The sequence below is a fragment of the Lutra lutra genome, chromosome 2 (assembly GCF_902655055.1).
Source record: "Lutra lutra chromosome 2, mLutLut1.2, whole genome shotgun sequence".
Classification (NCBI taxonomy): domain Eukaryota; kingdom Metazoa; phylum Chordata; class Mammalia; order Carnivora; family Mustelidae; genus Lutra; species Lutra lutra.
This window is the reverse complement of record NC_062279.1, coordinates 191,911,849-191,930,902: the sequence shown is the minus strand read 5'-3', so window position 1 is coordinate 191,930,902 and position 19,054 is coordinate 191,911,849. Positions and strand designations below refer to the sequence as shown.

At 33.9% G+C, this 19,054-nt stretch overlaps 1 protein-coding gene across 14 annotated transcripts in view; it reads right to left on the bottom strand.

Moving 5' to 3' along the window:
- The window catches only part of ADGRL3 (adhesion G protein-coupled receptor L3), an 846,536-nt gene that overhangs the window by 457,148 nt on the left and 370,334 nt on the right, over positions 1 to 19,054 (bottom strand). The window lies entirely within an intron of this gene.

The window sequence follows — 19,054 nt, the reverse complement described above, 5'->3', positions numbered from 1 at the left end:
ACTTTATAATGTAATTACACTGATAATAAGTGTTCTTTAGGAAAATAGAGATTTATATGGAGAAAAATTAAATTTTCCTTCAGCTTTCTCCACACACTCTCCCCCACTGTCAAGAGATAACCAGTTAGCATTGTGGTGACCCTCCTATTAGAATTTTCTATAGAAAAACAAATAGACATTATATGTTTCCTCCTAACCTTCTTTATAGTTCATTCAGGTAGTATTACACTACAAATGTTGTTTGATACCTTGATTTATTTTATTTATTCCTTTAATGAACATGTCTTTTCATTTCTGTATTGTAGTCCTCATTTTTAATGGCTGCCTTTTATATACCTATAACCCTTATATAATATATCTTACGTTGATGAGCATTTGGGAATGTCCATGTGTTTTTGTCATAGTACTATAAGGAAGTATAAAAATATTTGTGTACCATAGCTAAAATATTTTAGAAAACCAAATATATTTTATAGTATATTTTTATAAATGAAACTGATGGACCAAAGGGAAAATATATTTCAAGCTTGGCAAAAATCAACAACTAGATATCTAAAAAACTTAATAAATAGGTATAGTTCTACCAATAGCACCTTTCATTTCAAAACAACGTATTACCAATTCCCTTAAATTTTGCTAATGTAGTAGACAAATAGTGATACAATATCCTTCTTACAAATTTTTCAGTGTTCTATTTGTACAATGAAATATATTTTCATGTTCATCAGCCTTTCACATTCCTTTTATTTATGAATTGCTTGCTTACATTTATACATGGTTCACTATTGTAAAAGTTCTTTGTTTAACAAGAAAATTTTTTAAAAATTGGTACTTTATATTTGTGGCAAATATGTTCTTCTAGTTTGTTGATTTTAGATGTTTGCTGAACATCTATATATATCTCATTTTTACACAGGGAATTACCCATCATTTCATGTCAAATTTATGTTTCCCACTCCAAGACAGTGAACATAATCAGTAGGAAGAAAGTCAAATGTTTAATTGTAAAAACTCAAGTTTTCTTTTAAAAGCATAAAACTGAAATTCTAAATTATGTTTACCAATCATCTACTAAGTTGATTTCCACATAATAGGAATAATTATAGAGATACACACATGAAAGCTATAAATATGTATTAATATTTAACTCACTAATGTGTACATATATAAAATATGAATTTAAATAAATATATGCAACTTTTCTTGTGACTTTTTTACAAAGCATAAAATGTGAAAATAAAAGAAGGGAGGAGAAACAATGAAGTGAAAATAGAGAGGAGGTAGAGAAAGAGATTTTGTTGCTATAAATATTTTCGCTTGAAACTTAACATAAATATTGATTTGGGGGGCACCGGGGTGCCTCAGTTGGTTAAGCATCACCTTGGGCTCAGCTCACCATACTTGAGTCCTGGAATCGAGCCCCACCTTGGGTCTCTGCTCAGTAGGGAGTCTGCTTCTCCCTCTCCCTGCCCCTGCTCATGCTCTCTAGCTCACTTTCTGTCTCAAAAAATAGATAACCTTTAAAAAAATAAATTGATTTGGTTTGTGAAACCATACGATTATTTCAAAAATTGAGAATGATAGTTTTCACCTCATTTCTACAATGTTTCAGAAAAGCTATAACTGTACCATACACTGCATGTACAACTTCTGAGCAGGTACCTTAAGAGTTCACGAACAGCACATTCAAGTAATTCCATGCTGGATGTTATTCAACATCTTGTTTGCTCTGTCTCTCTCACACACACACTTATACACACAGAAGAATCTAGCGCATCCATATCATTCATCAGAGAGTTAACATAATTAGAGGTTGGTTGTAACATTATTTTTAGTTTGCTCTTGAGTCAACATTTTGACAGGGTATTCCCACAATAGAGAGACACTGAATTTCTGAAATATTCATTTATATTTTTCTTAAAATAAAATAAAATATCCTTACTTATCTATCATTCTGAAATTAGATGGTTGTTTAAACATGAAGTTCTTTCTAATAATGAGGTTTCTAAAAAAAAAAGTGAGATTTCAGTTTTCATTTTCAAGGATAAAGATATTTTCATTAATGTATTTAGTATTTTAAGTAACGGAATCACTGAATAATAAAAGTATTCCAATTTGGGGATCCAGTTTCATGACTTAGGTATGGAATTACAGAGGTTGTTTTTGTTGATTTGGTTTTTATTTTTGGTTTTAATAAAAGGTTTTCCAAATCAGAATTTTCCAGGACATTTTTTAACATTTGCTAAAAGGCAATTTGTTTCTTAACTTTGGTATAACTATTTTTAAAAATAACATTGAAAGTGCTTCCAAACATTGAATTGATCTGGCTATATTTTAACTTAAACAATTAAGTTAAATTAAGTTTAAAAATGAGTTAATTTAAGAAGAAAACAAAACAAATAAGCAAATCATACACTTACAGCATTTGTTTGACTTAGTGGACAATTTGCTTAATTAAATGCATCAGTCAAGTTTTGTCAAAACGTATACATAGGGAAAGCTTTATTCTGGTTCTTAACTGTCAAAAATATGATTTAGAACCAGACACTAGACAGTTGCAAAGCCAACTAAAATGTGGAGGCCAAAATTTTCCATGTATCTCTTTGACCCTGTAAGAATTACACAAAAGTTATGTATTTGGCAATTTTTACAGAGAGCCTGAGTTGATTTGTGGATGCTTTCTTCCATTTAACATATAATTGCATTTGTAACAGTAACCCAGTGATAAATTGCAGTCCTAAATGATGGATGTTTTGTTTAAAGGAATGTATTACTGGAAACTATAACATTGTCTAATTAGCTATTTAAATTACTTTTAATTATATTGCTAAATGCTTTAATCAGCGACCAAAGTCCAATGGAAAAAAATATGCTTAAGTTAAAAGTTTTTGTTTTGTTTTGTTTTGTTTTAACCATTCAGTTATCCTGCTAACAATGGAGAGATTTTGCTTAGTAGAGAAAAAAACCAAGACATGGGAAAGGTTAACAATACAAATGCAGTATAGTCTGGGGCGCCTGGGTGGCTCAGTGGGTTAAGCCACTGCCTTCAGCACAGGTCATGATCTCAGGGTCCTGGGATCAAGCCCCGCATTGGGCTCTCTGCTCAGCAGGGAGCCTGCTTCCTCCTCTCTCTCTGCCTGCCTCTCTGCCTCCTTGTGATCTCTCTCTGTCAAATAAATAAATAAAATCTTTAAAAAAAAAACAAAAAACAAATGCAGTATAGTCCATAGAATTGTCTATTACATATTGTACTTGGGTAATATTGCCTTGGGCTTTGGGAAGCAGCTGTGGGAAAATAATTTGGGGCAAAGAAGGCATATTCTTGAATTCACTTTTTTTTTTTTTTAAGATTTTATTTATTCATTTGACAGACAGAGATCACAAACAGGCAGAGAGGCAGGCAGAGAGAGAGGAGGAAGCAGGCTCCCTGCCAAGCAGACAGCCTGACGTGGGGCTGGATCCCAGGATCCTGGGATCATGACCTGAACTGAAGGCAGAGGCTTTAACCCACTGAGCCACCCTGGGGCCCTTGAACTCACTTTTATACCATGAGTTAATCTGCTATAACAAGGAACAGAGTATAACATTAGATGTGTAATGGGTATTAGCTGAATAAATTGGAAAAACCTTCAGATGTAAAATCTGATAACCGGGTAGGATGCCACACTAGGGAACTACCCACTGTCCATGGGACCGAGGAGGCTTCGATGAAATGAAGCTTCACTACTACGGACAGGCCGAACCTCCACAAATGCCCAGTTCCACGGCAAGCACACCTAACGAAAAGTGTTCCTGACCAGGGATTAAATAACACTGTTCGCACGCACTTGTGTCAGCACTAATCACTTTCATGTTTTCTTTTCTGAGGCCTCAGCCAGTCGGCTGTTAAAACTTCTTCTCGACCTTCTTGGGGCTCTCTGCTCTACTGTTAAGCTGCTTGGTGACATTTGACTCAAAATGCCTAAAGTCCTTGGTGAATTGTGGATGATAACAACAAAGATACCAGCCTAGGGATGTGAGGTGGGGGTGGAGGCAGGGGCTAAACGCTGGTGACCAAACACAAGCCACATGATTCTTTGTGGACCCCAAGGACAGGGCTCAGAGACTTGCTAGGATAACCCTAGGGCACTGAAGGGAGCTTTCAAAGAAGGGAGTGGTGGTTGGGATACTGATTTTAAAACAAAGGATATCAATAAGAATAACAATAAACACAGACACAGAGGTAAGCAGCTACACTCAGTGGGTTGAGAGCATAACACAGTATAATGTATTACATTTTGATCATGTTGAGTTTAAGGAGTCAGGATAAACATTGAACATTTAAAAATGTTCAACTGTTGGGGCACCTGGGGGGCCCAGCTGGTTAAGCTTGAGACTCTTGGTTTGAGCTCAGGTTGTGATCTCAGAGTGGTGACATGGAGCCTTGAGTGTGACTCCCGGCTCTGCATAGAGTCTGCTTGAGATTCTCTCTCCCTTTGCCTCTGCCCCTCCTGCAGAGTGCCTGTGCTCTCTTTCCATCGCTCCCCTGCCACATTCTCTCCCTTTCTCTCAAATAAATAAATAAGTCTTCAACTCTCAGTTGGACTCAAGAGCAGAATACAGACTAAAACCATGGGGAGGGCATGAAGTAGTGCAGGGAGCATCTATAGAGAGAAGAATGAATGCAGAAGTCGGAATATCAGTGGCCACTGAAGAAATGTTGGAGAAGCGCGGCGCGGAGTCACACAGAGAGGGGCTCTGGACATCTCTTCAAGGAATAATAAACTGACTAACCTGACTACCACTTACCAGTGCTTTGGGGGTAAGGAAACTTAACTACAGGACAGAGGAATCAAGCAGGTATGTGCACGCACGTGTGTACCTATGCACCTATCTCCTTGGGCCAAGCCTTCAATGCCCTGTTCACACCTCATTTTTCCAAGAGTTACTCCACATATTCAAAAATACACTCAAAAAATAAAGCCTGTAGCCTAATCTCCATTTAGCAGAGACTGAAATCTTCAGCCTGCTCTATACGTTTATTTGTTGTGAATACAAAAATATTAGCTAAATGGCTTATATTTGTGTTTATTTTCCATTCCCTTAACCTTTGTACTTTAACCCAAAGCCTGTCTATTTAAGTAAAATTAAATCCACTAAAGGATTTTTTTTAAAGAATGTAAAATAGAAGACAAATTTAGCAGTAAGGACAAAATAATTGCTTTAAATGAACAGTGACAGGGAACACTTTTGATCTATATTTAGGAACAAAAAAATAATTGCATGACTTGGTGATTGGCTGAACATGAAAGGTAAAAGGGAGGGTAGTAAAAATAAGCATAAGCAACTGGCTATAGTTTCATGAAAAAAATCTGGTAAGAAGTTGAATACAGGTTAATGACTCAGAAAAGAAATCTTTATAAATTTGGGAAGTAGAGCAATAAATAAGATAGTAGGTAAGTAGATAAGATAACTTGGGGAGGGAGTATAGGTTTTATTAAAGAGCTTCATATGGCAGTTCTCAAGTACACTCACTATTCTTTGTAAGTCCTCCATTTTGCTTTCCCCTTGAATGTGGGCTTTACTTAGGTCCTCACTTCTAATGGACATAATGTGATAGTAATGAGTGTACGTGATTTCCAAGTGTTGTTCATTAACAAGATGTTGGAGCTTCCGTGTCCCTCTTGAAAACTCATTCTATTCAAAGCCAACTGCCAGAGAACACTGGACCAGCCCAATGGAGAGATCCAGGTAAAGAACTGAGCCTTCTTCTGACAGACAAGTAAGGGACCTTGGCAGCTGATGCTCCAAACACCAGAAAGCCTTCCTTTCAGTAACCACAAAACTATGAGATCCTGAGCCAGAATCAACTACTTAAACTACTCCCAAATTCTTAACCTAAAAGAAACCATGGGAGATAATAAACACTTACTTCTTCAAGCCACTGGAGAAATGTGCAAAGGTGGACCCTGAAACTTGTACACAGATACTGAAGAATTACCAAATCAATAAAAGTAAAACATTATACATAACCCACACAGAAGTCTAATATTACCATCCCTTTGCTCAAATATCTTAAGCCACCAGATTTTATATATATACACATATGTGTACATATATATAATTTTATTATATTATATATCATTTAATTTATATATAAATATGTATAATAAATACAGTCTTCAGCACTGAAAAACGATTACTAATAGATGCTAGAAACATTTTTTTCTGCATGCAAATAATCATAAGAGGAGAGAAAAAGGCTTTTTTGAAAACTTTAAAATGAAAAGGAAAGAGATTGGGTTTCCTATAAGAAAGAAGTAAAATTATTTGTGAGTCAAAGCCAATGATTTTATTTTTTATTTTTTTAAAATACTTTCAGTAGCCTTTTTGTCTTTTTTTTTGGTTAAGATTTTTGTTTATTTATTTGACAGAAAGAGAGACAGTGAGAGAGGGAACACAAGTGGGGGAGGGGGACTGGGAGAGGGAAAAGCAGTCTTCCCTCGGAACAAGGAGTCCCACACAAGGATCCATCCCAGGAACCTGGGATCATGACCGGAGCCGAAGGTAGACTCCTAATGACTGAGCCACCCAGGTGCCCCAAAGGCAATGATTTTAAAGGCATTTCTTAATTACAGAGAGGGACACAACTATCTGGAAGTGGGCTAGCTTTTACTTATTGCTAATGACTTTAAAAAATACTTCATTACTTTAATGTTGCCAAAAGGCATATATTCCTAATTTTGAATTTCAGCAGAGCCTATGACATAATTTTCTTAAATATGTGTTTTTTCTGTGTCATTTTACATGCCAGCACATTTATCCAAGTTTTAAAAAATGTGCTCTGAAAATCGAGTCCAAAATATTTGGCAGGGAAAATAACATTTAAAACCTAATGAAATATCAACTTACCATCTACTTTCTTTAAAAGTATATCTGCTACCAGTAAACCTCTAATACACTGAATTTCAACATCTCTATTTCAGCGAAAAAGACATATAATTTAAATATTATAGTACTGAATAAAGTGTAACACAGTGATGGATAAAACTGATACCTTAAATGAATAACCAAAGGCAATTATGTTCTGAGGACAAAAGCAAAGCAAAATAAAATAAAACCAAAAAAAATTTTTTAAAACCCTAAAAAACATGAAATTTAAAATTTCTAAAATTAGAGGACAAAAAGTACTAATGAATGGAATATTATAAAACAATTAATGCTGAGCTATACTTTTGACTGACAGAGCTTCAGCATGAAGGTAACATTAATCTTACTTTTTGAAGTTATCTATACAAAAATGGTGGGCTTCAAGGGAAACTGTCCACTCAGAGAATGTATAAAAAATGTATAAAAATGTATAAAAAATAAAAGATGAATTTCTATCTCCTTGTTATAATTTTCAACATTCAATAAAATCATATTCTACAGTATCTTTCAATGATGTTCATGAAGGATAAAATTTCTAAAACTTTGTCAATTTTCACTTTTCCAATTATCTGGTTTGTTTTCTATATGTCAAAAACTCAAACCTGGCTGTTCAAAATACTCTTAGGAGTAATATTTATAACTTCAAGATAAACAAAAATTCAGTAAATAAATCATAAAATGCAAAGAAATAAGGAAGATGTGCTAATATAATTTTCAATATATATTGATCACCTACAGTGTGGCCACTGGGAGTTATTAAACATAAGCCATGGGTGTTCTTTGAATTTTCCCACCACACTGCAGATTGTCTCAGACCTAGGTTTCATTCTATTCAGAATGAGATTTCAAAATCTGGCAGAAGGATCTTCAATGTTATCACATAAAATCAAGAAGATGGTAAAAATTCATGCATGTGATGATCAATTTTATGTGTCAACTTGACTGGGTTAAGAGATGCCCAAGTAACTGGTAAAATATTTCTGGGTATGTCTGTGAGGGTGTTTCTGGAAAAGAGCATTTGATTCAGTACCCTAATAAAAAAGATCACCCTCACCAATTTAGGTGGGTATCATCCAATCTTTTGAGCGCTCAAAGAGAACAAAGAGGCAGAAGAAGTATGAATTTGCTCTGAGCTTGAACTGGTATATCCACCTTCCGTAGCCCTCTGATATTGGTGCTTTTGGTTCTCAAGAAGCTGGATGTGGACTAAGATTGACAACAGTGGCTCTCCAGACCTCAAGCCTCTTAACTCAGACTGAGACTAATACCACTGCCTCCCCAGATTATCAGGCCTTCGAATTTGGACTGGAACTATGTCATTGGATTTTCTATGCCTCCAGCTTGCAAAGAGCAAATCATTGGACTTCTCAGCCTCCATAGTTACATGAGTCAATCCCTCATAATAAAATCTCTTCATGTTAATATACAAATATAACTTTTTACATATAAATATAAATATAAATATATATATGTCTCTATATATGGATCTATATGTATATCCAAAAAAATAGATATTTGATACATAAAATTTCATAGTTTTAGAAATTATATTCCTCATCAATATAGCTCAGCAACAATCTGGAGAACACGGATTAATAACGTGACTGTTGCTAAATCCCCAAAACCCAAGACATGGTATCCATCATTACTAAAAACAAATGGTTATAGGACACTGACAACAAGATCAGAGGAGTGAACGTCTGGAGCAGGGTAGGGCAGATGGGCCGATGATTCAGAGCAAAAGTACTGAGAATCTTCCTAAGTGTCTCCATGGGACTTCAGAAGCTTGTAGTTAGAGAATGTGCATACTATGCAAGGCTTAAAACGTTATGAAGCACAGTGAATATAGAATATAGAACAGATTAAAAAATTATGGAGTGATAAACGTGCTTGGGTGCTTAAAGAAGATTTTTTGAAGGTAGCAAACTTGAGCTGACTATTAAGCGTGAAACAAAATGTGAATATGGGAGAAAAAAATGGTAAAATATTCCAGGCAAAAATTCTGAGCAAACAAAGATACATTTAGAGTTCAGAGGGAGGATCCTAAAGAAATATTTGCATTTCCACGTTCATTGCAGCATTAATCTTAATAACCAACACATGGAAACTATCTACACATTTATTGATGGGTAAATGGATAAAGAAGATGTGGTATACACACACACACACATATGTATATATATATATATATACATGCATACACACACATATAATATATATGTATTTTATTATATATTATATATTTCATTATATATTATATATTCATATATATTTCATTATATATATATAATGAAATATTATTCAGTCATGTGAAAGAAGGAAATTCTGCCATTTATGACAACATGGGTGGATCCTGAATGTATTGTGCTAAGTGAAAGGAGACAGGAAAGAAAAAAGACAAATACTGTATGATATCACTTATATGTAGAATCTAAAAGAGCCAAACTCAGAAACCAGCAGAATAGTGGTTGCTAGGAGATGGGGTGAAAAATGGCAGGATGTTAGTCAAAGGATATAAACATTCAATCATAAGATGAGTAACTTCTGGGGATCTGGGCATCTAGTGTACAAAAGAGTGATTATAGTTAACAATACTATATTATATACTTAAAAGTTGCTAAGAGAGTAGATCTTAAATGTTCTTACCACAAAAATAAGTGGCAATTATGTGAGGTGATGGAGATGTTAAACCCTACTGTAGTAATCATTTTATAATGCATAAATGCATCAAATCATCACACTGTACACCTTAAACTTACACAATATTATATGTCAATTAAATATCAATAAAGCTGGGGAAAAAAAGATATATTCACAAGAGAATCAGGAGCAGATGGCAGACAGAACTAAGCAGTAGTCAAATCAGAAATATCATTATAATCAGATTCAGAATATAGTCCAAATTATATAGGACAATATAAGATTACAATAACATAATAATATTAATAAAATTAATCTTAAAAAGCATTAGCCAATAGATTGTTTGAACAGTGAAAGATATTAGACAGTAGAAAGAAAGATAAAAGAGCCTGGAATTAATGAGGAAGATACTGTAGTAAGCTGTTTAGGGTGAGATGATGATGATAATTGCTAACATTTATGGAATGCTTTCCACGTGCTGGTGCTTTAAAAGTACCATTTTATTTCAAACCCAAACAATAAAAGCTTGGCAATATTATCATTCCCATCTAGAATACCAGGAAACTGCAGCTGAGCCAAAAATGAATGGGAAACAAGAACAAGAAAGTTATGTAGGTAAGAAACGCAATGACCCTTCTTGTGTGTCACACAGAGAAAACAAAGAAAGGGTGCTTGCCTTGGGAAATGCATAAGGTATTATTAGACTATCACACTAAGAATAATATAATCTTATAGACTGTCATTCCATTGTGACATTAAGTCTAATTCCTGAATATGAAATGTAAGTTAACTATTCCATTTATTATGCCTGGCAAGGTCATTTTGTTTTGTTTTGTTTTTAAATAGCATAAAATATTATTACCATTCTGACAATTTTAAGAAGTTCTTTCCTAACACTTTGATACTATATCACAAAAATTAATATGAAAATTTTCTTTGTGTAAAAATCTACTGCAATAAGAGGGAAAATCACTAATCTTAAAATGTGGCATTAACTTTCAGATGTAGTAATTTTACTTATATTGCAGTGTATAAATATGTAATGTTCTTTATTTCAAATCAACAAATTTAAAGTTTATGTTATTCTTATGGTACAACCAAGAAAACCTATAGTCCTACAGATACTTTTCTTTTCTCTCTTTCTTTTTTTTTTTTTTTTTGGATTTTATTTTTACTTATTTGCCGGAGAGAGAGAATACACAAGCAGGGGGAGACAGGCAGAGGGCACAGCATCTCCCCACTGAGCAAGGAGCGAGATGTGGGTCTTGATCACAAAACCCTGGGATTATGACCTGAGCCAAAGGTAGAGACTTAACTGACTTGAGCTACACAGCGGTCCCTACAGTCCTACATATTCTAATAGAAGAAACACATGGGAAATTTAGTGAAGGATAAACATAAGTTTTGAATAAACAGTGGTGTCACAGATTAAAACTAAACAAAATTTAATTTTGAAGGAACTAAATTGTTAAACAGTGAATAAATGCTCTACTGCACAGCACACACCACTCAGAAATACAGGAGCAGCCCTCACTCACATCCCTTTCCTCCTCCCCACCCCACCACACCACACACAATATTCACTGGAAAGGATAAAGAGCTTTCAGTAGCTTATCATTTTTGTTTGTTTGTTTTATCCTAAAGAGGAGTAATACTAAGACATTTCTTTCTAACTCAGTAGCACAAATCCTCTGCAGAAGAGACCTCGTAATAACCTCTTCGGTAATCTTCAACTCTGAAGACACATACAGCAGTGTTTATAAATCCTTTATCCACAAGCTCTACAACAGCGTTAACATATATACTAACCTGATCAGTGCGGGACTGATGTATTTTCGATATATTTCACTGACAAGTAGAACAATACATGAAGTCATAAGGAGCCAGACCAAATCCATCATCTCCACATTGTTACATTTTCTAAGCAAAGTTCCCTCTCTGTTCAACATTCATTCCACTGGAATGTATTTGTTAGGAATATTTGTAAATTGACTATGCTGCTTACAAAATGAAATGCTTATCCTTTATTTTATTCCAAGTGAAAACTTTTATTAGCCATGTTTTCGATCAAATACATTTTCATTAAGAAGCTGACTAACACTAAATACTAACAGTAAATCCTGGCTTGAAGACTGGGGATCTTTAAATATTTAGTCATATAAGTAAATGAGAAAATGTACTAACCAAATCCCTCAACCTATGAAAGCCCAGATATTTGCCAAATACTTGAAATGTGGGATAGGAAGAGTACCCTGCTATTTTTTTTTTCCCGTAAAACACTGATGACAATTTCCCATCCAAAGCAGAAAAAAATAATGAGAATGAGAAAAAGCCTAGCCAAATGAAAATATAAATGCTAGGCGAAACAAAAAACAGCACCCATTGGATAATTCTGACACTGACAAGATCCACTGAGTCACACAAAGTGAAATCTGTTGGGTTAGTTCAAAAATGAACTCTCACCTACCACCCTTAGCTTTGAGATGAAGCCACCAGAAGAATTCTGAATACACAGATTTTCACCTTCTTTTTGACAACAATAAGAAACAATACTAATAGGGGCACCTGGGTGGCTCAGTTGGTTAAGCGACTACCTTCAGCTCAGGTCATGATCCTGGAGTCCCAGGATGGAGTCCCACATCAGGCTCTCTGCTCACCAGGGAGTCTGTTTCTCCCGCGGACCTCTCTCCTCTCATGCTCTCTCTCTCATTCTTTCTCTCTCTCTCAAATAAATAAAATCTTAAAAAAAAAAAAAAACAACAATACAAATATACTGAGAGGCAGAAAAGCAGCTCACACACTTAACATCCTAAAACCTTATAAACTGAATTCCAAACCACATTTAAAAAAAAAAATCACAGAAAATAGGTAATAAAATCTAGACCAAGGATTTTTTGTACATGTTAGAAAACTGTCATGAAACGCCATAGGGCACACAGAGCACTCTAGTGTACTTGTCCACCTCAAGCACAAAATAAACCAGTGAGGTTTGTAAAACACATTTTCCCACTTCCAAAAAAAATTAATAGAAAGTATTTATAGAATTCATTTTCAGGGACAGAAGGCAGGTTTCTTGAAATCGGTTAAAATCAAAGTCACAATCAATCATCTACCCCAATGCTTCCTCAAATAATTAAACAAATAAATTGTGAAGTAAACAGGAATTTTCAATGCGGTGGTTGAGAAACACATCTTTGTCATGCTTCAATGGTCAATATCAATTCTCCACATCACTTCATTTATTCATTCAACAAATATATATTTACAAATAAAATTGAAATGCCAGACATTGGTCTAGGTTGTGGGTATTCAATGGTCAATAAAATATTGATTCATGACCTCATGGAATTTACCGTACAGATGGGGGCAAGGGATAAACATTAAAAACAAATGCACACATAATTAAATAATCCCCCAATAACCATGAGAAGTATGATGGGGGGGGACCAAAAAAGGATTCATTGAGAGAAAATAGTAGTTTCACCATCTTGAGCAACATGTCTATCTCTGGTGTACCCAAGAAAGTTGAGATTGTCCAAAATGATATTAACAAGAGTATTTTTAAAATTACTAAAACATAAATTTAAAATCTTATAATGTTCTATGTAACTGAAAATGAATTATCTCAATAAGTCTTGTTCAAATTCTTCTCTTCTTTCCTTTTTTCTTTATTTTATGTTTGTTCATTGTGAGAAATGTACTCTTTAATTCCCATCCCCTATTTCCTCCATCCCTCTACCCATTTCCCCTCTGGTAACCATCAGTTTCTTGTCTATAGTTAAGAGTCTGTTTGCTGGTTTATTTCTCCCTCTCTCTCTCTCTCTCTCTTTCCTTGCTTGCTTGTTTGTTTTTAATGTCACATGACTGAGATCATATGGTATTCGTTTTTGTCTTAGTTTGCTCAGCATTATACTCTCTAACTCTATCCATATTGATAAAAATTACTAATGACTAAATAATATTCCATCACATATATATTTATATATATTATGTGTACCATGTATCAAGAAGTGATATATACCAAGATACATATATAGATATCTATATATGTATATCATGTATCATGTATCAAGAAGTGATATATATATATATCACTTCTTCTTTATCCATTCCATCTATAGACCGACACTTAGGCTGCTTCCATAGTCTGGCTATTGTAAATAATGCTTCAATAAACATAGGGGTGAATGTATACCTTTGAATTAGTGTTTTTATATAATCTGGGTAAATATCCAATAGTTTGATACCTGGATTGTATTTTCCACAGTGGCTACCTGAGTCTGCACTGTCTTTATTCCTTTCTCTTTATTCTTTGCATATCTATCATTGGTTTTTGATTTGTGGTTACCATTAGGTTTTTACAACATCTTTTGTATATAGCAATGTATGTGAAGTTGATGATTGCTTAATTTTAAAACCATTCTTTCCACCTCTCCCCTGAAACATTTTAGGTATATGGTGTTATATTTTACATCCTTTTATTTTATGAATCCCTTGGCTGATTTTTGTAGAAATATTTATTTTTACTCCTTCTGCGTTTTTGTTTTTGTTTTTTTACTTTTCATACTCTCTCTATGGTCTTTCCTTTCCACTCAGGGAGTCCCCTTTAATATTTCTTGCAGGGCTTGTTTACGGGTTATGAACTCCCTTTGGTTTTTTGCTTGTTTGAGAAACTCTTTCTCTCTCCTTCTATCCTGAATGAAAGTCTTGCTGGATAGAGTATTCTTGGATGGAAGATTTTTTTCCCTTTCAGAACTTTGAATATATAATGCCACTGCCTTCTGGCATGCAAAGTTTCTCCTGAAAAATCTGTTGATAACCTTATGTGGTTTCCCTTGTATGTTTCTTGCTGGTTTTTTTTTTATTTTTTTTTATTTTTTTTAAAGATTTTATTTATTTATTTGACAGAGAGAAATCACAAGTAGGCAGAGAGGCAGGCAGAGAGAGAGAGGAGGAAGCAGGCTTCCCGCTGAGCAGAAAGCCCGATGTGGGGCTTGAACCCAGGACCTGGGATCATGACCTGAGCCGAAGGCAGCGGCTTAACCCACTGAGCCACCCAGGCGCCCCTGTTTCTTGCTGTTTTAATTTGTTTCTTTATCACTACTTCTTGCCATTTTGTTTACCATGTGCTTTGGTGTGGACCTCCTTAGGTAAATTTTTTTAGAGATCTCTGTGCTTCCTGGATGTGGATATCTATTTCCTTCCCCAGTTCAGCTATTATGTCTTCAAATGAATATTCTGCCCTCTTACCTCTCCTTCAGAGATCTCTATGATGTGAATATTATTATGCTTGCTCAAACTCTAAGTAAAAGAAGCTGAAAATGTACGATCACCAACAGATATTGACTTGAATCAATACATAGTTGAAGGAGAGATGATGATTACATTAAAAATGGCTTTCTGCAAGTCATACCAAAAAAGGATGAATGAAGAGATAAATTTGCATTTACTTTCCTACTTCAAAGCATCACTTTGTAAGATCATTTAAACAAACGTTATGAAAAGAATATGATCATTTGTGGGGCGCCTGGGTGGCTCAGTGGGTTAAAGCCTCTGCCTTTGGTTCCGGTCATGATCCCAGGGTACTGGGATCGAGCCCCACATCGGGCTCTCTGCTCAGCGGGGAGCCTGCTTCCTCTGTTTCTCTGCCTGCCTCTCTGCCTACTTGTGATCTCTGTCTGTTAAATAAATAAATTTAAAAAAAAAAAAGCAGATCTGAATTAAAAAAAAAAAAGAATATGCTCATTTGTAACCAGAAGATTTTCAAATATTTGATTTAATTGGCATAGAATATAATAAATATTCTTGAGAAAGTAGATATAAAAGATATAACCTTTAATAAATAATATATAAGTTTTCTAATATTAATAATAAATTTTACTGAGGTAGTCTAACACAAATTTACCACTCTTTCTATTTCTAAAAGAGTTTATGTGAGCAAATATATTTTGTAGATTTTAATAAGTCTTAAATTATTATTTCAGGATTATAAGATAAAATGTAAGTTATACTTAATGAATCATTTTAATGCCTAGAAATTTGCCTAACTCCATGAAATAAATCCATCATTAGAAATACATAAACCTAAAATTATTTAAGTTGACACATCTTCCTGTCAACCATATTGGAGTCACTAAACTGAATTTTAATTATATCCTGCTAATCAACTATTTTTGTATTTATTTATCACTTGGATATCCTCTACTATTACCAAAATCCTCGTTTAATGTTGACTACTGTTGATATATTTCCTTAATCTTTAAACAGGATACTGTTCTTAATATTTATTCTTAATATATAATTATTAATTTTTATATTACATCTTTATACTATTTCTATATTATATATATACTATATATTATGTATTATATATGTAATACAATATCTAATATATCCTATTTCTATTGTATTTATAATAAGAATTATATTAATTAATTGATTAATTAATTATACTAATTGATTTATTAATTAATTAAATCAAGTGATTAATTGGTTTATAATATAATTGATAATTGTATTAATTGATATAAATCAATTAATATAATTAAAACAGAATTAAAAACAGAATCATGTTTAAAGAATAAGGAAATATATCAGTAATAGTATACATTAAATAAAGATCATTATTTATTTATTTACTGTGTAGGATTACTTTTTTCAAATGTGAGACCAGATTCTGGTGGATCCCAATACCTATCACTATGCTTAGCATGCAGTTGGTGCTCAATTTTTATTGAATAAACAAATATTTTTGCATCTGTAATGTTTAGTACTAATAAATAACTGTAACATTGGTCCTATGATTTCACTCAAAAGACCCATAAATCTTATGTCAGAGATGCACTAAGAATTTGGCATACTAAAAAATCCAAATTTTTGCAAAAGATGATCATTTACATAAAGATGCTTGGAGATTTGGATTACCAAAAGCATTTCTTTATTTGGGTGGTCTCAAAGATGAGATCTTATCACAGAATGGGACCTTGAAAACACATGGAAATTTCACATTGGTAATAATTATAAATCTTTGTAGTAATTGCCCATGATATAAATTAATGCTGTGCCATTTATGGGGAAAATGGATTGTGACATAAGTAAGGTTTTTATTAATCAAAAGTTGCTGGTATATTACCCAATTTATAGTATTTTGAGATACCATGTTGTCATAAATACCACCAGTTAAATGGTTTAAATTTCCTAAGATTATATATATTTGTGTTTATCAAAATATGTATTAAAGATATGCTCATCTGTAGTCCCTAAGATAATTCATACTGTCTCATAAATTGCTCTTTTAAAAAATACATGCACATTTAAAATCATGTTTCTTTTCTTACATTACAACATCTGAATAAACAAAGAATTTTAACTTCTAAGTTTAAGGTCAGACTGAGCTATAAATTGATTCACAGAACAAAACAGAAGACCATGAGAAGATGAATAAATTGTGGTTTTCAGTGAAGCAAAAAGTGACTCAAGGAAGAACAACTGCACAGACAGGATTTACTAAGAACGAAAGTTTCTTCTGTACTTAATGGTCCTAAGAGCAGTATTTAGTACGGAAACTGTGAGCCCACTGGAATTATGTTTACACTTTTTAAAAAAAGTGATGAATTGCATGATTACAGTGTTTTGTATGGTTTATGGTCTTGTTTACCATAACATTAAATCTCTTAAAGCAAATTTTGCCAAGAAAAGGGATTTAAAAGAAGCCAATACAATTTCCGCAAACTCTAACAAATATTATTAAAATCGTCAAAAACACTCAAAAAGTTCATTTTGGGAAAAATCATCTGATGTGAACCTCTTATTATTTGTAAGTTAATACAATTTATTTATCTATCTACTCAACCATTCATTCAACAAACAGCTGTTGAGTTTTATTATAAGCCAAGAAATAAGCTTTATTCTCTGGGAGATGAATATGAATATAATGAATATAAATGTTATGGTTCTTATCCAAAAGCTATTTATTCATGAGCAACTTTCTCAAACTTTTTAAGTAGTAGCTTTCTTCTGTATTAAATGAGGATAATAATTTGAAACTCCTTCACAGGAATTAAATCAATTGTCAAGCAGTGTCAGGCGCATAATAAGTGCTCGATCAAAGTTGCATATCCAGTGTGTTTTGATCTTGCTAGGGTTTTAAATGTATATAAGAAATACATACAAAATCATAATGGTGTAAAGGCATGAAGAGACATCTGGGGTTCCTAACAGCATCTAATAAAACAACTCTCTGTCTCCATGTTGCCCAAAACATATAGGTTCCTTTGGTCAGAGCTGTCTAATTGCCTTGATGTCTGCAAATGGAGTTTCTTATCTCTGTGTTCTCCAGTTTAAAATTTTCAATGATAAAGACTAAAAAAGACCACTAATTTTAGAGCTCTAGAGTGTATGTTTGTGTCCCCCTCCAAAATACTTGGGTTGAAATGTAATCCCCAATGTGATGGTATTTGGAGCAAAAGCCTCTGGAAGGTGATTAGGTTATGAGGGCAGAACCTTCATGAATGGGATTAGTGTCCTAATAAAAAAGAGCCCAGAAAGATTCCTCCCCATTTCACCATGTAAGAATATAGTAAAAAGATGACTATCTGTGAACCAGAAAGCAGCCCTCCTCATCAGTCAACAAACCTGTCAGCACCTTGAGCTTGGACTTTCCAGCTTACACATTGTGAGAAATAAATTTCTGTTGTTTATAAATCACCCAGTCTATGGCATATCTGTTATAGCAGCCCGAGGGGTCTAAGACATTTAATTAATGCCTTTGCTTTACATTATAGTGGGACTGATATAGACTATGAGAAATTCTTTGTTATAGAATTTTGACTTCGTTTTTTCAGTATATAATCATTGTATAATTTCTCTCTCACTCTCTCTTTTTTTTTAAAGATTTTATGTATTTATTTGACAGAGATCACAAGTAGACAGAGAGGCAGGCAGGCAGGGGTCGGGGGGCGGGGAACAGGCTCCCCGCCAAGCAGATAGCCCGATGCAGGGCTCCATCCCAGGACCCCGAGATCATGACCTGAGCCGAAGGCAGAGGCTTAACCCACTGAGCCACCCAGGCGCCCCTCATTATATAATTTCTTACTTCCTTATAGCCTCACATATGAATATAAGCACTTATTTCACAATGCCTTCCATCTACTGATCAAGAACTGATTCTATACCACAAGGGTGAAGGAAAACGTGAATTTGGATTTGCTAAAGACAAAGAATACATTTAGTTACAAATTAACAGCATAATTTGAAGAAAATGTAGAAGAGGATAGGTTAGAGAATATATGGTGTATACTTTTAGAAATTAACACCATTATTATTTTACTTCATTTATTCACCTGTTTGAGCATGTCTTGCTAAAGAGTCTTAAAATGTTTATAGGTATTTGGTGTGGGGCCATGCCAAAAGATTAAAAATGAAAGGAGATAAGATTATGCACTGAAAGAGAAGAAAGATTTCAAATAAAGTCAGATAATACACTAATGATATAATTGGGTAGATT